General features: G+C 39.9%; 1 protein-coding gene across 6 annotated transcripts in view; it reads left to right on the forward strand.

Moving 5' to 3' along the window:
• The first annotated feature begins 377 nt into the window (after positions 1-377).
• Positions 378-18,537, forward strand: part of MRTFB (myocardin related transcription factor B) — a 196,798-nt gene continuing 178,638 nt past the window's right edge. For 2 of the 6 annotated variants that reach the window (XM_073015182.1, XM_007986257.3), the window contains exons 1-3: positions 437-465; positions 2,540-2,618; positions 8,659-8,723. The gene's annotated coding sequence lies outside the window, so the exon portion shown is untranslated. Of the gene's footprint in view, positions 466-2,539; positions 2,619-8,658; positions 8,724-18,537 lie in introns of all 6 variants that reach the window. The other 4 variants (XM_073015181.1, XM_073015180.1, XM_007986266.3 and 1 more) reach the window with 4 other exon arrangements.

The raw sequence follows: 18,537 nt of genomic DNA on the forward strand, positions 1-18,537 counted from the left end.
AGGACCGAAGGGGGCTGTTAAGTGCTCGGCGCGCAGCGAGCACTCAGGACGGGTGGCAGCGGTCACCTTTGTCGCCGCCGACCAAGCCTTTGCAGAGGCTCAGGGCCGAGCCCCAGACATGCGCATGCGCACGCGCACCCGGCCGGCCAGGTGAGACGGAGGCGGCCGCCTTGCACCTGGGCTTTAACCCTTCTCCATCACGGGGAGTGGGCGGAGGGCACGCAGGGAAGGAGTCGGGGGCAAGTAGCGAGAGCAGCCGGGCTTGACCCTTGAGGCGGGGTGGGTGGTGTCCGGAGAGCGCGCCGAGCCGCTTCCAGCCTGGGGTCCGCGAGCGCTGCGGGGAGGGAGGGGGAGTGCCGAGGGGAGCGAAGTCTCGCGAGATCGCGCGGCGGCGGCGGGAGCGGCGGCGGCGGCGGCCGGGGAGGTGAGCGGCGGGCGGTGGCGGCCGTTGGTGGCTGAGGCCGGGTGAGAGCGGCCGAGACCGAGGGCTGGGTGGGGGAGCTGGCCCGGTGAACGTCCCGCGTCCCAGGCGGCCATCCCTGTTCGTCCGCGCAGCAGCTGCGGCGCCGCTTGGTTCGCGCGGTCCCTGGGACTCGCGCGGGGCGGGACGGCTGGGGCCGCGGGCCGGTGCCCCCTTCAACCGGACCTCGCGCTGCCTCAGTGTCCCTCTCGACTGCGGGGTTGGCCCCGCTGACAGTGGCAGCAGCATTTATTGAGCCTCTGCTGTGTGCCGAGCACTTAAGTTGCGCGCTTCCACCCCGGGGCTGCACAGAGAGGTGGAGCGCCCGGGCCAAAGCCACACTGCAGAGAGGCGGTGGGAGGGGACCCGGACCCTGGCCCCCCTTTCCTCCTCCCACTTCCCACTTCCCACTCCCCTCAGCCCTTTTCTCCCAGGATCCCGATGGGGCTGTAGAGGGGGTGTCTGGGAGCGCCCTGAAATTGAATGCAGCTTGGTGTATGGGTTTCTCGGGAGAGAGTTTTTCCAAGGCTTTTGTCTTGTTCCTAAAAGGGTCCCCATCCCCAAGCGGTCAAGAACCATTGTTTGGCTCTGCAGGGAAGCCGAGGTGGGCTGAGAGCCGCGGGCGTGTGCTGGTGGTGGGATGTCAGGCCCAATGAAGTGGAGTATTGGAGCCCAGGGCTTGCCTTAGGCAGAAGAAACACTTCTCTAAAAGTTTAATTTTCGTTTCAGCACGCGATTCCACTCTTGGGAACAGTGGTTCTCAACCTCGTCAGAATCAAGGTCCCTTCTTCCCCTTTGCAGCAAACATGTCTAAAGCCCACTTTACTACCCTGAAATGAAATTCATAAACAATGTAACCTCCCTACCCACTTCACTGAAAAGCAATATAATGGTTTGATTGAAGTGTAAGGGTGAAATAGAGAACAGTATATGACATGTTGATGTATCATTCACATCTAGGGCATACTCTTATGCTAGAAGACAGCATATACTAGGGTGCTTGGGTCAGCTTCTAATGAGTACGTTTGTATTGGTTAAAAAAATTCTGAGGCACTGTTTCAAACAAGAGCAAGCCTGGGCAATATAGCAAGATTCTGTCTGTACAAAAAAAAGAAAAAATTAGCGTGGTGTGGTGGCGCACACCTGTAGTCTCAGCTGCGGGGGAGGCTGAGGTGAGGGGATCTCTTGAGCCCAGGAGTTCAAGGCTGTAGTGAGCTATGATTGCACCACTGCACTCCAGCCTGGTCTACAGAGTGAGGCCCCCACTTCAACGAAAGAGCAGAGATGCAGACGGAGTTTGGGGGGAAAAACACCTAGGCTGGAATAACCTGTTTCTTGCGAATTAAAGAGAGAAAACAACCTAGATTGAACTAGAGATAGCATGGCAAGACAAATAACGGACTGTCTCAATCCACACGTAAATATTAGCATAAGCCCTCCACGGATCCATATTTTTAAATTATATTGTGGAATATCTTTTGTGTCACACACTCGAAGGGACAGCACTGGCTTCCTAGCAATTACCATTGGTAATAATAAAATATTAACAAGGTTGAAAATTTTGGGTTCAATATCAGTATCTCACTTGTTTATATATGCTCAGTATTCTGATATTACAATTGTATATTAATGGTGTGTGGTGTGAGGAAACGATCGCTAATGTTTAGACAGTTTTCTCTTACTCTATTTAAGCTTCCCTTGCTACTTTCTCCTACATTACTGGCGTTTCCCCGCAATTTCTTGTAAAAACTTTTAAATATTATAAAGTAATGCCAGTTTATAGTGGGCTTAATCTGCCCGTTCATTTGAAAGACTCTTGTACCAGGTGAATCTTCGTTATACAGATGTGTCCCACCTATGTGTTGTGTGAAGTCTTTTAGATCCAGGCCCCCAAGCCCTAAATGCCAGCGGTGTCCCCCAGTCTCTTTGATAACTAAAAATGTTCCTTGGGGGGCAGTTCCAGCTCCTTGGAGAACCACTCCAAACAACAATGTTATCTAGTAAATTATTATAGGAATTATAAAAGGAAATTTAACTGACAGTTTTTGCTGAGAGTTTCTTTTTTCTTCTTTCTTTCAGAAGTGTCTGACGTACAAAAGCATGCTTTTGGTTAGTGGCGCTGTCATTGATTATTCTAGAATCTCAGATGGGAGGCCAGGTTAGTACCTGTGTCCCTCTGTCTGAAAGATTGGCTGTGTTTAATGGAAATGTTGACAACTAAACACTTGAATCAAGTAGCAGATTGAGGTTAGAATGGAGTTGGGAAGCAACAGCAATAATGTATAAGAAATAGGTCTTAGCTAAGTGTAATGTAAACTAGTGTAATCACCTTTTAAATAGCTTCTTCTGCTTACTAATACTTGTATTAGGGAATTTGGAAAATGTAGATGTATTCAAAGGTAAAAATTAAAATTACTTGTACTCACATATGCCAGTAGTCCTCATGGTGTGATTTGTTAGAAATTGTCTTTTCATTTCAAACTCTGCTAGTCTTGCTGCATAGGGGGAAATGCAAATAGAGTTAAGAAAGTTCAGCTCAGACCATTTATATGTTACCTAAGTATAAAATTTATATATGTTACAGTGTTCCCTACATTGTAACATTATACATTTAACTCTTGCTTTAAAAAAAGTTTATTTGGCTTTTTTTTTGTTGAATAGATAAGTTTTTTCTTTTTCTTTCTTTTTTTTTTTTTTTTTTTTGAGACAGGGTCTCACTCTGTCGCCCAGGCTGGAGTGCAGTGGCCGGATCTCAGCTCACTGCAAGCTCCGCCTCCCGGGATCACCCCATTCTCCTGCCTCAGCCTCCTGAGTATCTGGGACTACAGGCGCCCACCACCACGCCCGGCTAATTTTTTGTATTTTTTAGTAGAGACGGGGTTTCACCGTGTTAGCCAGGATGGTCTCGATCTCCTGACTTCGTGATCCGCCCGTCTCGGCCTCCCAACGTGCTGGGGTTACAGGCGTGAGCCACCGTGTTTCTTGATATAAGATGTTTATTATTAGTTGCGTGTTACGTTTGAAAGGTGCTATGGAAACAGACATGTAGGTTTTGACTATTGTCAAAACAGAAGGTTATACTTTAAATTATCTAGAGTTAGAGACATTGAACACCTTTGAGATGGAAATTTATCCAAATTGAGAGTAATGAGTTTATATTAATTTGAGCAAGTAGTATTTTGTTCCAGGGTAAAAGAGGTCATTACTGGTTTTTAAAATCAGAACTTTAAAAAATATTCACCTGTATGTGAAAAATGTTGATTGAAAATGTTCCATTTTTCTAGGCATAGGAGATAGATTGTCGAATGGATAAAAGTTCATGCCTTTATGAAGTTTTACATTTGAGAGACAAATGTTAACTAGAAAAATGAATACTATGCACATATCTCTGATTTGTAATTAAGGTGTTTTATTGATTTTTAAGATACATATGTGAGATAGAATGACATCTTAAAATTAGCATGTTGGCAACTTCTTAGTAGGACATTAAATAGGAGTGTGTCTTGAAATTGATGGCATGTTAGAGTCAATGAAATAGGGAATATGTAAAAATTATTACATAATTTTACTACATGAATAGGGAATATAAAACGATCATTAATGTTTAACACCAAAAACTTGATTCATAGGGTGACTTGCAATATGAAGATACACAACATTTCTAGACCCTTCCATTTAAACTAGACATCTTTACTGAAAAGATTCCTATAGAGATTTTCCCTTCATGTAAAACAAATGGAGAATCAATGTTTGTAAATAGAAGAACCGTTTTTTTTTTTGAAAGTGTTTAAAAGGAAACAAACTGCTTGATGAATTTTCACGAAGAGCAGATGGTATGGTTAGTGTGTTTGAGGTAAAGTTAATCAGATAATATAACCTGGCAGTTGTATGAATATGGTTTTTTTTGTTTGTTTCCATTCTGGAAGACCCACTTATAAATGAAAGTTTTCTCAAATGGGACATCCTTAAATTGGATCTCAGTGAATCATAGTTGTTATTGTTGTTTAAGAAATATATTTGAAAACGTACTTACTCTGTGTGAAGTACACAGTTTTTATGGGAAGCTAGTGCCATGGTATACCTTAGCTAGGAAACCTGTGTAAGGACTTTTTCTGTCTTATGTTGAGTGCAGGTTTCACAGCAAACTCAATCACGTGAAGACCCTTTGCGTACCTTCTTCCCCAGGTGGACCTGGGCTTTACGTCTTAAAATGTGGTCCCCACACCATCAGCACATCAGCAGCATCCTGGACCTTGTTTGAAATGTGGACTCTCAGCTCAGCTCCAGACCAACTGGCCCAGAATTTGCATTTTAAAAGATCCCTTCCTGGGCAATGCACATGAACATGTAAAAATCATGGGACCAGATCTGTGTCTGTCAAACTTGAGTGTGTATTGAAAGGATTGCTAGCCGCCGCCTCTAGAGTCTCTGATTCAGTAGGTCTGGGCTGGGCCCATAGAAATTACATTGTTAACAAATTATCCGGTGATGATGATTCTGCTGGTCCAAGGACCATACTTTGAGAACCATTAGAGTAGAGCTCCTTCTCTTTTCACCTTTTTCTGTTCTCTCTTCTAATTCCTCGCCCCAGCTTTTAAAAATAGATTATTATAATCATATACTTTGGCTCAATTGGAGGAAAGAAAAGCACCTTGTCTTATAATTTATGGTGATGGCCACACTAAAATTGCTTGACACCAATTTCAGAGAAAAGTTAGACTCTGGTTTATAGGTAGTTCTTTTTCACTTCTTTTTGCGAGGTGCTCTTAACATTTAGAAATTCTTTTTGTGTAGATAAAATGTTCATATGGTTCAAAAATTAAAATGATACAAGGCATATTTTGAGAAATCTAAATTCCAATTGTCTTAATTCCCTCCATAAATAACCTTTCATTTGTTTCTTATAGATGTCTTTTTTTTAGATACAGATACAAATACTAATATACTATATATACTGTTTTTATATAAAATATACAGACTATGTGAATATTCTGCTCCTTTTTAAAAGTTAATATTATCTTGACATATCTTGAAATTAGTATATAGGAAACATTTTTTTTACACTGTTTTTCTTTTATTTTCTTTTCTTTTGAGACAGAGACTCGCTCTGTCGCCCAGATTGGAGTGCAGTGGCACCATCTCAGCTCACTGTAACCTCCAACTCTCAGGTTCAAGCGATTCTCCTGCCTCAGCCTCCCACCTGTAGCTGGGACTACAGGTGGACATGCCACCAGGCCTGGCTAATTTTTGTATTTTTAGTAGAGATGGCATTTCTCCATGTTAGCCAGGCTGGTCTCGAACTCCTGATCTCAGGTTAGCCACCTACGTCGGCCTCCCAAAGTGCTGGGATTACAGGCAAGAGCCACTGCACCTGGCCCAGAAAAGGTTTTTCTAAACAATTGTAAAATATGCGTTGTTTGGCTGTTTAGCCTCCAGTGATCGATATTTGAGTTGTTTCCAGTCCGAGACTCACAGGTGACACTGCGCTGAATAACCTTGCGCACATGTTTTGTATATCTGCAGGCATTATCTGTTGGATACATTCCTAGAAGTGGGATTGCTGGTTAGTGGGCAATGCATTTATAATTGGTATGAATACTTTCTTCTTCTAGAGCTGCACTATTTTGAGTTCGCATAAGTAATGTATGAGACTCCTTATTTCTCCATAACCTCTCCGACAGTTAACCTTTGGATTTGTGTCAGTCTTGTAGATGAAAATGATAACTCCATGTAGTTATCATGATAATTTAATGTGCATTGCTGTCATTATGAATTGGGCTGAGCACCTTTGCATGTGCTTAAAGGCTATTCGTATTCCTTTTTCTGTGAGCTATCTGTTCATGCCCTTTGCACTTTTTTCTTTTGGATTGCTTTTTCTTACCAATTTCTATAAATGCATAAATTAGAGAGATTAGCCCTTTGTGAGGTTGCAGTTTCCCTCAACTTGTCACTTGTTTTTAAAAATGACTTTCATGTATTTTGATATAAAGAAGGCTTAAATATGGCTTTCTGTACATTTTATGTACTTAACATTAATCTCTTACAGTATCCGGATTTTACGTCAAAGGCCTCCACGACTTCTGGAATTCGCCCATGTTTTCTTTTAGTGCTTTTATGGTTTCATTTTAACACTTAAATCTCTGATCCATTTAGGATTTATTCTGGTGTTCAGAGTGATATATAATTTAACTTTTCCTTTTTCCATGTGGCCACCAGTTATCTTTACCCATTTGTTTCGGTGTTCATCTCTGAATCCAGTTTATGGTGGTGTGAGTTTTTGGATGTATTGGGGTACATCTCTGCACTTCCTATTCTATGACATTAGTCTTTCTATTCATATACCAGTACTACATTGGTTTTATAAAATGTTTTAATGTCTTTTAAAACTAGTTTCCCCTTGTTGCTCTTTTTTTTTTTTTTTGGCAATTCTTGCTTATTTATTTTTCCATGTGAACTTTAGAATCGTTTTGTCTAGTTCCAGAAAGCACCTTTTAAAGAATAAAGATCATGTTAAGTTTATGAACTTAAAATCTATTTGACTTCTCTGAGCCTCAGTTTCCTAACCTGTAAAAGGAGCAATAATGTCTGTAAGAATGCTAGAGGGATTAAAAGAGAAAACGTGTGAAACTCATCTATTAGTGCCCTTGGTCCACTCCCACCATTGTTACCAACATGGGCTGAGGTTGCCATTCCCTCGTTTTTTTCCCACTCTTACCTTTCTCACTTTCAAAAAAGAAAAAAAGAAAGGACCCATAGAGAAAAATAGTTACAAGACATTAGAATCGAAGTTAAAACTTAGCTCTTGTTCAATTTCAGCAGGACAATTAATGTACCTGAAAACAGAGAACAAACTCAGCCTGGTGTTCAAGGCCCCCTCCTGCTTCTTGCCTTGCTGCCTTAGTCTCTCTTGGATGCACCCTAACAATGGTGCTGCTTCTGTTTCCTAGAGGCCCTGTGTTTCCTGGAACCACATTCCTCCCACCCAGAATATAGTGCTACCTAATTCTGCCAGTTCAGATCTGTTACTGTCCCCCACCCAGTCAAAAACAGTATCTGTCTCTGCATATAGCTTGTCCATCATGCAGCTTGGGCCTTGATGTACTGTAAACTCTGTAAGGAGAGAAACTGTGTTCGTCCTGCACACCAAATAATGCCCTGCACACAGCAAAATACTGGCAAAGATTGGACATTCAGATGTTTGTTAAATGAATGAATAATTGACTTTGATCTTTCTTTTGCTTTATATAATGTGTCTAGGTAGCTCTTATTTCACCCAGGATACTGTAAGCCCCTGGAGTACAAAACTCATGCCCACCCCTCTCCCCTTTTTTTTTAGAGACGGAGTCTCTCTCATGCAGGCTGGAGTACATGACACGGGCAGTGGCACAATTATGCTTACTGCAGCCTTCAACTCCTTGGCTCAAGCAATCATCCTACCTCAGCCTCCCGAGCAACTGGGACTACAGGGGCACCACCACTCCTGGCAAAAATTTTTTTTTTTTTTTTTTTAAGAGAGACGGTCTTACTGTGTTGCCCCAGGCTGGTCTCAAACTTCAGGGCTCAAGCAATCTGCCCACCTTGGCCTCATCAAGCCCGGGGATTACTGGTGTATGCCACTGTGCCCAGCCAATTAGTAATAATTATTGTCATCATAAATAATGCTGGTGGTGGAGATGATGAGAGGCAGATTTATTATTATATAATAACATTATAATAAAAATAGTATTTATTGAACATATATTTCAGAAACTGCTTTAGAGTCCCCGATGTGGATTATTTCATATAATCCTCAGCAGTCCTATGAATTGGGTACTATCGTTACACATATGGGAAAACAGGCACACAGAGAGAAGTTACTTACCCCAGATAACACAGGTAGAAAGTGGTAGAACTGGGATTCTAATGCAGATGCTCAGAGCCTAGCACTCCAACTCTTAACCTGCTGCAGTTCTCCAGCCTTGTTTGTTGAATACAATTCTTTGAATACAGTCATTTATAGATTCTTGAACAATTTAGGAAAAGTTTTAGTTATACTTTCAACTTTTTACTTTCTTTCCTGATGATTCCATTTTAATAACTTCTATTTTGTTATTTCCAGTTTATCTTAGACTTCACATTCTCCAGGAGACACCACCATGTCTGGCATGTAGTAGGTGCTCAATAAAAAGTAATTTTTGCCTGGTTTTTTTTTTTTTCAGGTTCACAATAAAGGTGCTAAGAAAGAGAATGTAAGACAGGAAAATAACTAAATATTCTTACTGAGGTAAGTTTTTTAATAATTTTTTTTAACAAAGAAGCTGTAATTTATTTATTTGTTTTACTTCCTCTCACAGCCTGCTTTCTTGAGATCTAACAGGGAGTTTGTTTTAGGAATGGTGAAGTTCATAGAACCTAGAGTTCTTAAGGTAGATGCCAGTAATGTGGGCTGTTCAAATAAGTTCATCTGACGTTCTCGACCTCTTTGAATCTAATCTTTAAATTCCTGTTTCCTCATGGTTTTAAAGCATAGTACTGAGAAGGAAATCTAGCAAGTAGAAACCCATAGCTATTTGGTGATTATATATACTTTACAACATTCAGTGAATACTTTTTTCTTAAAATAGGGAGTTGAAAGAATTTTAAGCTACTTTTGGTGAGATAGGAACACTTCTTTTTCTTAAATAAAATTCTGGGTTTTTTTTATTATAATAATGAAAAAACTTTCTATCAGTGTAAAACAACATAATGATAGAAGTTAGCATCCAACTTCTACCACTAAGAAATGACTGCTATTAATATTTTGGTGAACATACTTTTAGAAATCTGTCTATGGATATAGAAGAATTTATATACAAAATTTTAAATAAATTGGTTTACCTGTATATAGTAGCCTTTTTTAATGCAAAAATATGTTTTGTACATCTCTCTGCAGGAATTGGAAAAGATATGCATGATCATACATGATGATTTTACTGGTTGCCTAATGTTCCATCTTTTAGAGGCACCATACTTTATGCCTTTGATGACCTTTTAGATCGTTTCTAGTTTTCCCTTGTTGTAGATAAAGATGTATTGATCGACCCTCTGCTTATATCATTGTATACTTGTTCATTTCTTTTCTTAGACGTGTAACTGCTGGGTCATAGATTATACACATATAAAATGTTGAGACATGGCTAACCTGTCCTCCAAAGAGACTACCAGTTTCTAACCCCACTCAGAATCCACAAGAGTCCTGCTTTCCATACGCTTGCCCACACAGAGTTTTGTTAATGTTTATGTGTATGTAACTTTTTTCCAAATTTATTTATTTTAAATAGACAAGTAAAATTGTATATATGTATTGTTTACAACATGTTTTGAAGTATGTGTATGTCGTGGAATGTTTCAGTCTAGCTAATTAAATTATGCATTACCTCACATGGTTACCATTTTTGTGGTGAGAACGCTGAACGTTTACTGTCTTTGTATTTACTCTGTTTTTGGAAGAATACAATATATCATAATTAACAGTAGTTACTGTGCTGTACAATAGATCACTTTAAATTATTCCTTCTAACTGGAATTTTGTATTCTTTAACTAACATCTCCAAACCATCACCGCCACATGCCCCTGACCTTCTAACACCTCTGGTAACCATCATTTTACTCTCTTCTTCTATGAGATCAACTTTTTCAGATTCCTTGTATGAGTAAGAACATGTAGTATTTGTCTTTCAGTATCAGGCTTATTTCACTTAAGGTAATGTTCTCCAGGTTCATCCATGTTGTCACAAATGACAGGATTTCCTTTTTTATAGTTGAATTAAGTACTCCATTGTGTATATATGCCACATTTTCTTCATCCATTCATCTGTTGATGGACACCTAGGTTGCTTCCGTATCTTGGCTATTGTGAATAGTGCTGCAGTAAACATGAGAGTGCAGATTATCTCTTTGACATACTAATTTCATTTCCTTTGCATAAATACCCAATAGTGGGATTGCTGTATCATATGGTAGTTCCATTTTTAATCTATTTGAGAAACTCTCACACTGTTTTCCATAATGGCGATAATTTACATTCCTCCCAACGGTGTTCAAGGGTTTCTTTGTCTCTACATTTTTGCCAGCGTTTGTTACCTTTTATCTTTTTGATAGTAGCCATTCCGACAGGAGTCGAATGTGCAGAAACAGGGTCTCACTTTGTTGACCCGCCTGGTCTCGAACTTCTGGTTTTCAAACATCCTCCTGCCTTGGCTTCCCAAAGTGCTGGGATTTGAGCCACTGCACCCAGCCACAATCTTGAATAAAATAAAAAAGTTGGAGGTATCACACTGCCTGATTTCAAATTGTACTATAAAGTTATAGTAACCTTTTATCTTAGCCAGTAACCTTTTATCTTAGTAGCCAGTCCGACAGGAGGTGATACCTCATTGTGGCTTTAACTTGGATTTACTAGTGCTGTTTAACACTTTTTCGTGTATTTGCTGGGTATTCGTATGCTGCTTTTTTTTTTTTTTTTTTTTTTTTGAGATGGAGTTTCACTCTTCTCACGCAGGCTGGAATGCAGTGCTGCAATCTTGGCTCACTGCAACCTCCGCTTCCTGGATTCAAGCAATTCTCCTGTCTCAGCCTTGCAAGTAGCTGGGATTACAGGCATCTGCCACCATGCCCGACTAACTTTTGTGTTTTTAGTAGAGATGGGGTTTCACCATGTTGACCAGGTTCATCTTGAACTCCTGACCTCTGATGATTCACCCTCCTCAGCCTCCCAAAGTGCTGGGATTCAGGCATGAGCCACCACACCTGGCCATTTCTATGCTTCTTTTGAGAAATGTCTGTCCAGGCTAGAGTGCAGTGGTGCAATCACGGCCCACTGCAACCTTGACCTTCCAGGCTCATGTGGTCCTCCCACCTCAGCCTCCCAAGTAGCTGGGACCACAGGCACATGCCACCACACTCTGCCAAATTTTTTGTATTTTTTGTAGAGACAGTGTCTCGCCGTGTTGCCCAGGCTGGTCTCAGACTCCTGGTCTCAAGCAGTCCACCCGCCTCGGCTTCCCAAAGTGCTGGGATTATAGGTGTGAGCCACCACCCTTGTCCATTTTTTAATCGGATTTTTTTCTTGCTATTGAGTTAAGTTTCCTACATATTTTGGATGTTAACCCCTTACCAGATGTATAGTTTGCAGATATTTTCTCCCATTCTTTAGGAAGTTTCTTCACTGTTGATTGCTTTCTTTGCTGTGCGAAAGTTTATTAATTTGGTATAATCCCATTTGTCGATTTGTGCTTTTGTTGCCTGTGTTTTGGGGTTCATATCTAAAAATCATTGTCCAGACCAATGTCATGGAACTTTTCCTCTATGTTTTCTCCTAGGAGCTTTATGATTTCACATATTACATTTAAGTCTTTAATACATTTCGAGTTGATTTTTGTATATGATGTGAGATAAGGATCTAATTTCGTTCTCCTGCATGTGGGTATCCAGTTTTGCCAACACCATTTAGAAGAGACTGTCCTTTCCCCATTGTTTATTCTTGGCACCTTTGTCAAAAATCAGTTGACTGTAAGTGCATAAATTTATTTCTGGGTTCTTTATTCTGTTCCATTTGTCTGTGTCTGTATTTTAAGCTAGTACCATGCTGTTTGGTTACTGTAACTTCATAGTACAATTTGAAATCAGGTATTGTGATACCTCCAACTTTTTAATTTTATTCAAGATTGTGGCTGGGTGCAGTGGCTCAAATCCCAGCACTTTGGGAAGCCACAGCAGGAGGATAGTTTGAAAACCAGAAGTTCGAGACCAGGCGGGCAACAAAGTGAGACCCTCTTTCTGCAAAAAATAAAAATTAGCCAGGTGTGGTCATTTGTACATGTAGTTCCAGTTACTTATGAGGCTAAGGTGGAAAGATTGCTTGAGCCAGGAGTTTGAGGTTGCAGTGAGCTACACGATTGTACCACTGTACTCCAGCGTGGGCAACAGAATGAGACTGTCTCAATAAAATAACAATAATATATAAATAAAATAAAGTAAATGACAAGATTGCTTTGGCTGTTCATATCCTTTGGTAGTTCCATGCAAACTTCAGGATTTTTTTCTCTTTCTGTGAAGAATGTTATTGGTGTTTTGATAAGGATTGCACTTAATCAGTAGTGCACTTGGGGTAGCATGGGCATTTTAAAAATATTCTTTTGATCCATGAGCATGGGATGTCTTTCCATTTATTTGTGTCTTCAGTTTCTTTTACTGATGTTTTAGTTTTCGGTGTAGAAATCTTTTACATCCTTGGTTCAATTTATTCCTAAGTATTTTATTTTTTTGGTAACTGTTGTAAATAGGATTATTTTCTTGATTTTTTTCATATAGTTCATTGTTAGTATATAGAAGTATTACTGATTTTTGTATGTTGATTTTTATATCCTGCAAATTTACTAAATTCATTTATTAGTTACAACAGTTTTTTTTTTTGGTGGAGACTTTAGGGTTGTCTATATATAAGGTCATGTCATCTGCAAACAGGAACAATTTTACTTCTTCCTTTCTTAATTGGATGCCTGAATTCTGAAGCCACTGAGGGTATCAGAAGCCCAACCCTGCTGTAGTTGGCTGGCAGTAATGTGGACTGGAAATGGAGTCTGCCTCATAGGGGATACAGGTTTCCACCTGGATCCAGGACAGGTCTCAAGGCACAGTCCCCGGGTACTGGCCTAGAGTCAGGGGCCATGGAGCTCTTCTGAGTACTGGGTTTTACTGTGTTGGGCCTGGTGTTAGAATTCAAGACACAGTCCTATGCTTACTTACCTCTCTTTCCCCCATCTGATGGTATCTGTCTCCACGCTATGCTGCCTAGGGTCGGGGGGGTGGGTGACGTGGGTAATGTAAAGCTATCCTTTCTACCACCTTCAGTGTGTCTTTTTTAATTTTTGTGCTATAACCAGGTACTGTAATCTCTCACCTGTTTTTCTTAGCTCTTGTGAAGGTGTTTTCCGGGATGGATAGTTGTTCAAATTGATGTTTCTGCCCTGGGACGAATACTGGAGAGTCTTGTTCCACCATCTTACACCGCCTTCTTTTGTATGTAACCTGTTAATCTTTTTAATCTTTGGCAATCCAATAGGAGACAAAAACAGTATTTTTTTGAGACAACAAGGTTTCTAATTGGAATATACCTTTTAGGTTTTCAAAGACCTCCAATTTGATATTCTTACTAACGTGAAGAATTTTCTTATTGAGAAGATACCTGTGGTTCTCATGCATAGATGAAATGCTCTTGGACTTTAAATGTGATGAGAGTGTTGAAGTATGTTGAATTCTTTGTTTTTCATCTGTTGCCTTCATTAACTCATTATAAATATTTTTAAACTATAGGTCAACTGACTATTTCCAATACTGAAAGTTTTCCTCCATAGAGAACTCTCCCTTTGTTTTTTACTCACTTATAGTGCAGTTTCAAGAAGCTTTAAGGCTAGGCACGGTATCTAACACGTGTAATCTCAGCACTTTGGGAGGCCAAGGCAGGCGGACCGCTTGAGCTCAGGAGTTCAAGAGTGGCCTGCACAATAACATAGTGAAATCCCATCTCTGCAAAAAATGCAAAATTAGCTGGGCATGGTGGCTCACGCCTGTCATCCCAGCTGTTCAGGAGGCTGAGGCAGGAGGATCACTTGAGGCTAGGACGTGGAGGTTGCAGTGAGCCAAGAACATGCCACTGCACTCCAGCCTGGGCGATAGAGCGAGACCCTGTCTTGAAAAAAATTAAAAAGATAAATAAAGAAGCTTTAAAAATTACTTTCTTAACATGCCTCAAACATAGATATCAATTGTGGAATAGCATGTAGAATATGACTTACAAACTTGGGTGATGATATTATTGAGTTATGTGGATTATGTGAATATGCATTCATATGTAAACCTATGTTTACTGATGTTGAATCTCTTCTGTCTAAATGATTTTAACAGTTTCTGATATGAGTGTGATCTTTAATTTTATATTTGCCTTAGATTTTATTTTAATCAAGTAAGATTTACTTGAGGAAGGTTTCATATGAAACATATACTAACTTTGTCATTGACCTATGGTTTGTTCTTTAACTTAGTAAAAAGCCAATTAACTATCAGGAGCTATTTCAAACAAGAAAAAGAGCCAGCGTAGGCAATATGGTGAGACCCTGTCTTTACAAAAAAAAAGTTTAAATTAAAATAAGAGAAAATTAACAAGGCATGGTGGCAAATACTTATAATCCCAGTTGCTCAGGAGGGTGAGGTGAGATGATTATTCGAGCCCAAAGTTGGAGACCAGCCTGGACAATATAGCAAGATCTCATCTCTTAAAGAAAAAAAAGCCAATTAAAAGTCACCTTTTTTTCTTCAGATAGAAAATACATCTTCAGGCCACGAGTGGTGGCTCACGCCTGTAATCCCAGCACTTTGGGAGGCCGAGATGAGTGGATCACCTGAAGTCAGGAGTTCGAGACCAGCCTGGCCAACATGGTGGAACCCCGTCTCTACTAAAAATACAAAAAATTAGCCAGGCGTGGTGGCAGGCACCTGTAATCCAGCTACTTGGGAGGCTGAGGCAGGCGAATCACTTGAACCCGGGGAGCAGAGGTTGCAGTGAGCCGAGATCGCGCCACTGCACTCTAGCCTGGGCAATAAGAGCGAAAGTCCATCTCAAAAAAAAAGAAAAAAAAAAAAGGAAAATACAGCTTTTAATAATATAGATTGCCTTTAATGTTGATGTTTTTCTTTTCATTCCAAGTTAACATTGTTGACCATATACCACCAAATCAGGGACCAAGTAGTACAACTGGTATTTTAGTCACCGGTTTACATCTAGCACCTAATATAATACCTGGCATGCACACGGCAAACACCCACATTGTGCTTGAAGGAATTAATGGTTGGTAAATATTGTCATTGTTAGAATTAGGATGGAAATGAGAAGTGCCTTAAATTTTAATTTGGATAAGAAAACTAGCATCTGTGATTTTTATATGTACCTAAATCTAAACATAGACAATTACAGTGATACTTGCTACCATAACATTTTGTGACATTTTGTTTGAAATGTTGAATTGGCCTATATCCCGTTTATTTTCCAACTCTGCTTTTTTGTTTGTGTGTTTTTGTTGTTGTCAAGGGAAAAGTAAGTATCTAAACTAGGTAGGATACTAGATCTTGTTAAATAATCATATTTATGTTTCATAGTATAGACATGGGAAAGTTTTTCATAGTTATGTTATTTGAAGACAAGGCTAAAATGAATGTCCCAAAATATATTTTTAATTATAATGGAGATACATTGAGCTATATTTTAATTGTGGCTCAGCATTTCATTAAAAATGGAAGCAGAGAAGTTGATTGCCAGCCTTTGAGAAGAATGGATAATAAATCTTTGTCCAGTATCCTGTCTTTTAAGCCTTTCTGACTCCTAACCAATTTTTCACAGCCAAACTAAACAGAGGAGTTGGAATAATTAATAGATTCAAGCAGTGTTTTTGCCTCTCTTTTCATACACTTTGTTTCTGTTGGAATATGGGATTCCAGAGAGTTCATGAGCTAGTTTTAATCAGTATTTGAGCAGCAGTTATTTCCATGTATAACATCTTAAATTGACTAAATAATCCTCTAGCAATTTTTATTTGCACTTTAATTTGCTTAGCATCCCCTTTCTTTTTTTTTTTTTTTTTTTTTTTGAGACGGAGTCTCTCTCTGTCGCCCAGGCTGGAGTGCAGTGGCCGGATCTCAGCTCACTGCAAGCTCCGCCTCCCGGGCTTATGCCATTCTCCTGCCTCAGCCTCCCGAGTAGCTGGGACTACAGGCCCCCGCCACCTCGCCTGGCTAGTTTTTTGCATTTTTTAGTAGAGACGGGGTTTCACTGTATTAGCCAGGATGGTCTCGATCTTCTGACCTTGTGATCCGCCCGTCTCGGCCTCCCAAAGTGCTGGGGTTACAGGCTTGAGCCACCGCGCCAGGCCAGCATCCCCTTTCTTAGTAAATAATCCAGAGTTGAATGTAGGCAGACTTGAAATAATTGAGTCTTCAATAGTAGGGACTAAATTAATGAAGTTTTTCTAGGCTCTAAAACTCTGATATCTTCTTGTGGCTAACGGTATAATCTTGTATTTGTTTTCTAAAATAACCAAATTTCTGGTTTCTTCAATCTTTTTTATGTGGCACTGTAGGAATTTGCTTATATGTAGTTATCATTTTACTGATGACTTTATTTAACTGTATGCTTTAAAGCCCTGATTCTAAAAATACTCCTGGAAAGTGAGGAATTACTACAGTAAACAGAAGTCTTAATGAAAATTAAGGCTTTATTATTTATTTCTCCTCTTAGCTGCATTTGTAATAATTTTTACATTGTACTTAAACAGAAAGTTTGAAGACTTTTTCAGCATCTTTAATGACTTAGATTTTGTGCGTTTGCAACAGTTTCTTCCTATTTTAGGCACAAAGCTTAAAGTTTAGTCTGGCAGGGGAAGTAGTCATTTGATTGGAAAGTTGGGCAGAGGAGAAAAATTTTGTCTTCATATACAGAATTTGTAGCAGTAGAATATTCAGATGGAGTTATATTAAACTCTAACCCTGGGGAAAAAAATTGAAGTGCTTGTATGCAGTACAGAGAATAGATCCCTAGCAAAGCCAACACTCAGGGCTTACTTCTGTGGTATCTGCAGCTGAATTGGTCTCTCCCAAGAGTATTCTCAACTCAAAGTCTTAAGAGTAGAGTTTGGAAAGGGGAGGAGAGAACAGTAGCTTTGGGCCGTAAGTTCCATGATGAGCTCAATAGTCAGTGAAACTCTCTAGGTAAAGGATATGTACTTAACCTCTGAATGTCCTATTCCCCTTGAGAAATTTCTTTCCTTCCTAACTCTGGGCACTTTGCTTAGTGTTGTGGCACGCTGGAAATTTATCTTGAGTTGAGGAGAGGGAGTCTGACTGTATTGCTGCAGAGTCTAGGCTACTCTCTTTAAATAGATGTCCAACGTGGGAATATGGCTGAAAACCATCAGTTCCTTCCTTATCATAGCTAGGCAATGGCAAATACTAGAAATGCAAGCTTTTCCTTCTTCAGTTTGCTCAGAGAGGACACCTAGTTCAAGGTGAAGATTACGTGTTTGTGTATGTTAAACCCAGTAAGTTTTATTTTAAATATATTTCAGTCTGTTCTAATGTAACAAAGTTCTTCAGTCTGATTGTTCTAGCAGCTATCACTCAAACATTAATTGCTGTCAGTGTGAAAGGATATCCTCCTACACCTTTTCTGGAGTACTTGAAACCATCCCACTTCCTTTTTCTTTTACCTTAAGAACTGATTACTGACACTTGGGAATTACAATCAGATTGCATCAATCTTTATGGAAAGGTTGCCAATTATTGCACTGCAAAATATGCATTTTCCTCTAATAGTAAGTGTTTCTCCTGGTGTGTCTCTCAGTTCAGTGCTTTTAAATACCTCTTAGGTGAATGAATGCTTTGTGCCATGCCCTGATTTAATACATTTGAAAGACGTTATTCATGGCTTTGTTACCTTCAAGTCTGTGTGAGGTGGAGATGGATGGAGGGGAATAATTTATGTAATACGAAATCTTCATAGGATCTTTTGATTGATTAGATGTCCTTGGGTAGAAGAAGGTGGCTATTACTTATACTGTGATATAAACTCTAAAATGAGCATGTTCTTTGAAGAGTTAAGAGCAGTGAGGAATTTTATGGTGGGGATGTACATTGAGCCTTGTGCGATGTCTTTTGTGTGCATTACCTCATTTTGTTTTCACAACAGTTCTGTGAGGATAGATTTAATTACCCCAGTTTTAAAGAGTAGAAGGACTCAATGAGACTGTGAAATCAGGACTTGGGCATGCAGCTTGTAGGTTCGAAACAAAACTGTGACTTGAGTACAGATCTCTCTGGCTCTAAAATCCATGCTTTTCTTCCCTAGGACAGGGAGAGGTGGTGTTCGAATCTTGAAAGTTGTTAGAATGTTGCCATTGTAGACCATGGAAATGCTGAACAGAATGAAGATAATGCTACTTTATGAGCACCCCCACCATCATTTTCACCATCCTCTTTATTTCTAATGCTCTTCAACATCAGCTCATGAAGCC

Source organism: Chlorocebus sabaeus, chromosome 5, assembly GCF_047675955.1.
Source record: "Chlorocebus sabaeus isolate Y175 chromosome 5, mChlSab1.0.hap1, whole genome shotgun sequence".
Taxonomy (NCBI): domain Eukaryota; kingdom Metazoa; phylum Chordata; class Mammalia; order Primates; family Cercopithecidae; genus Chlorocebus; species Chlorocebus sabaeus.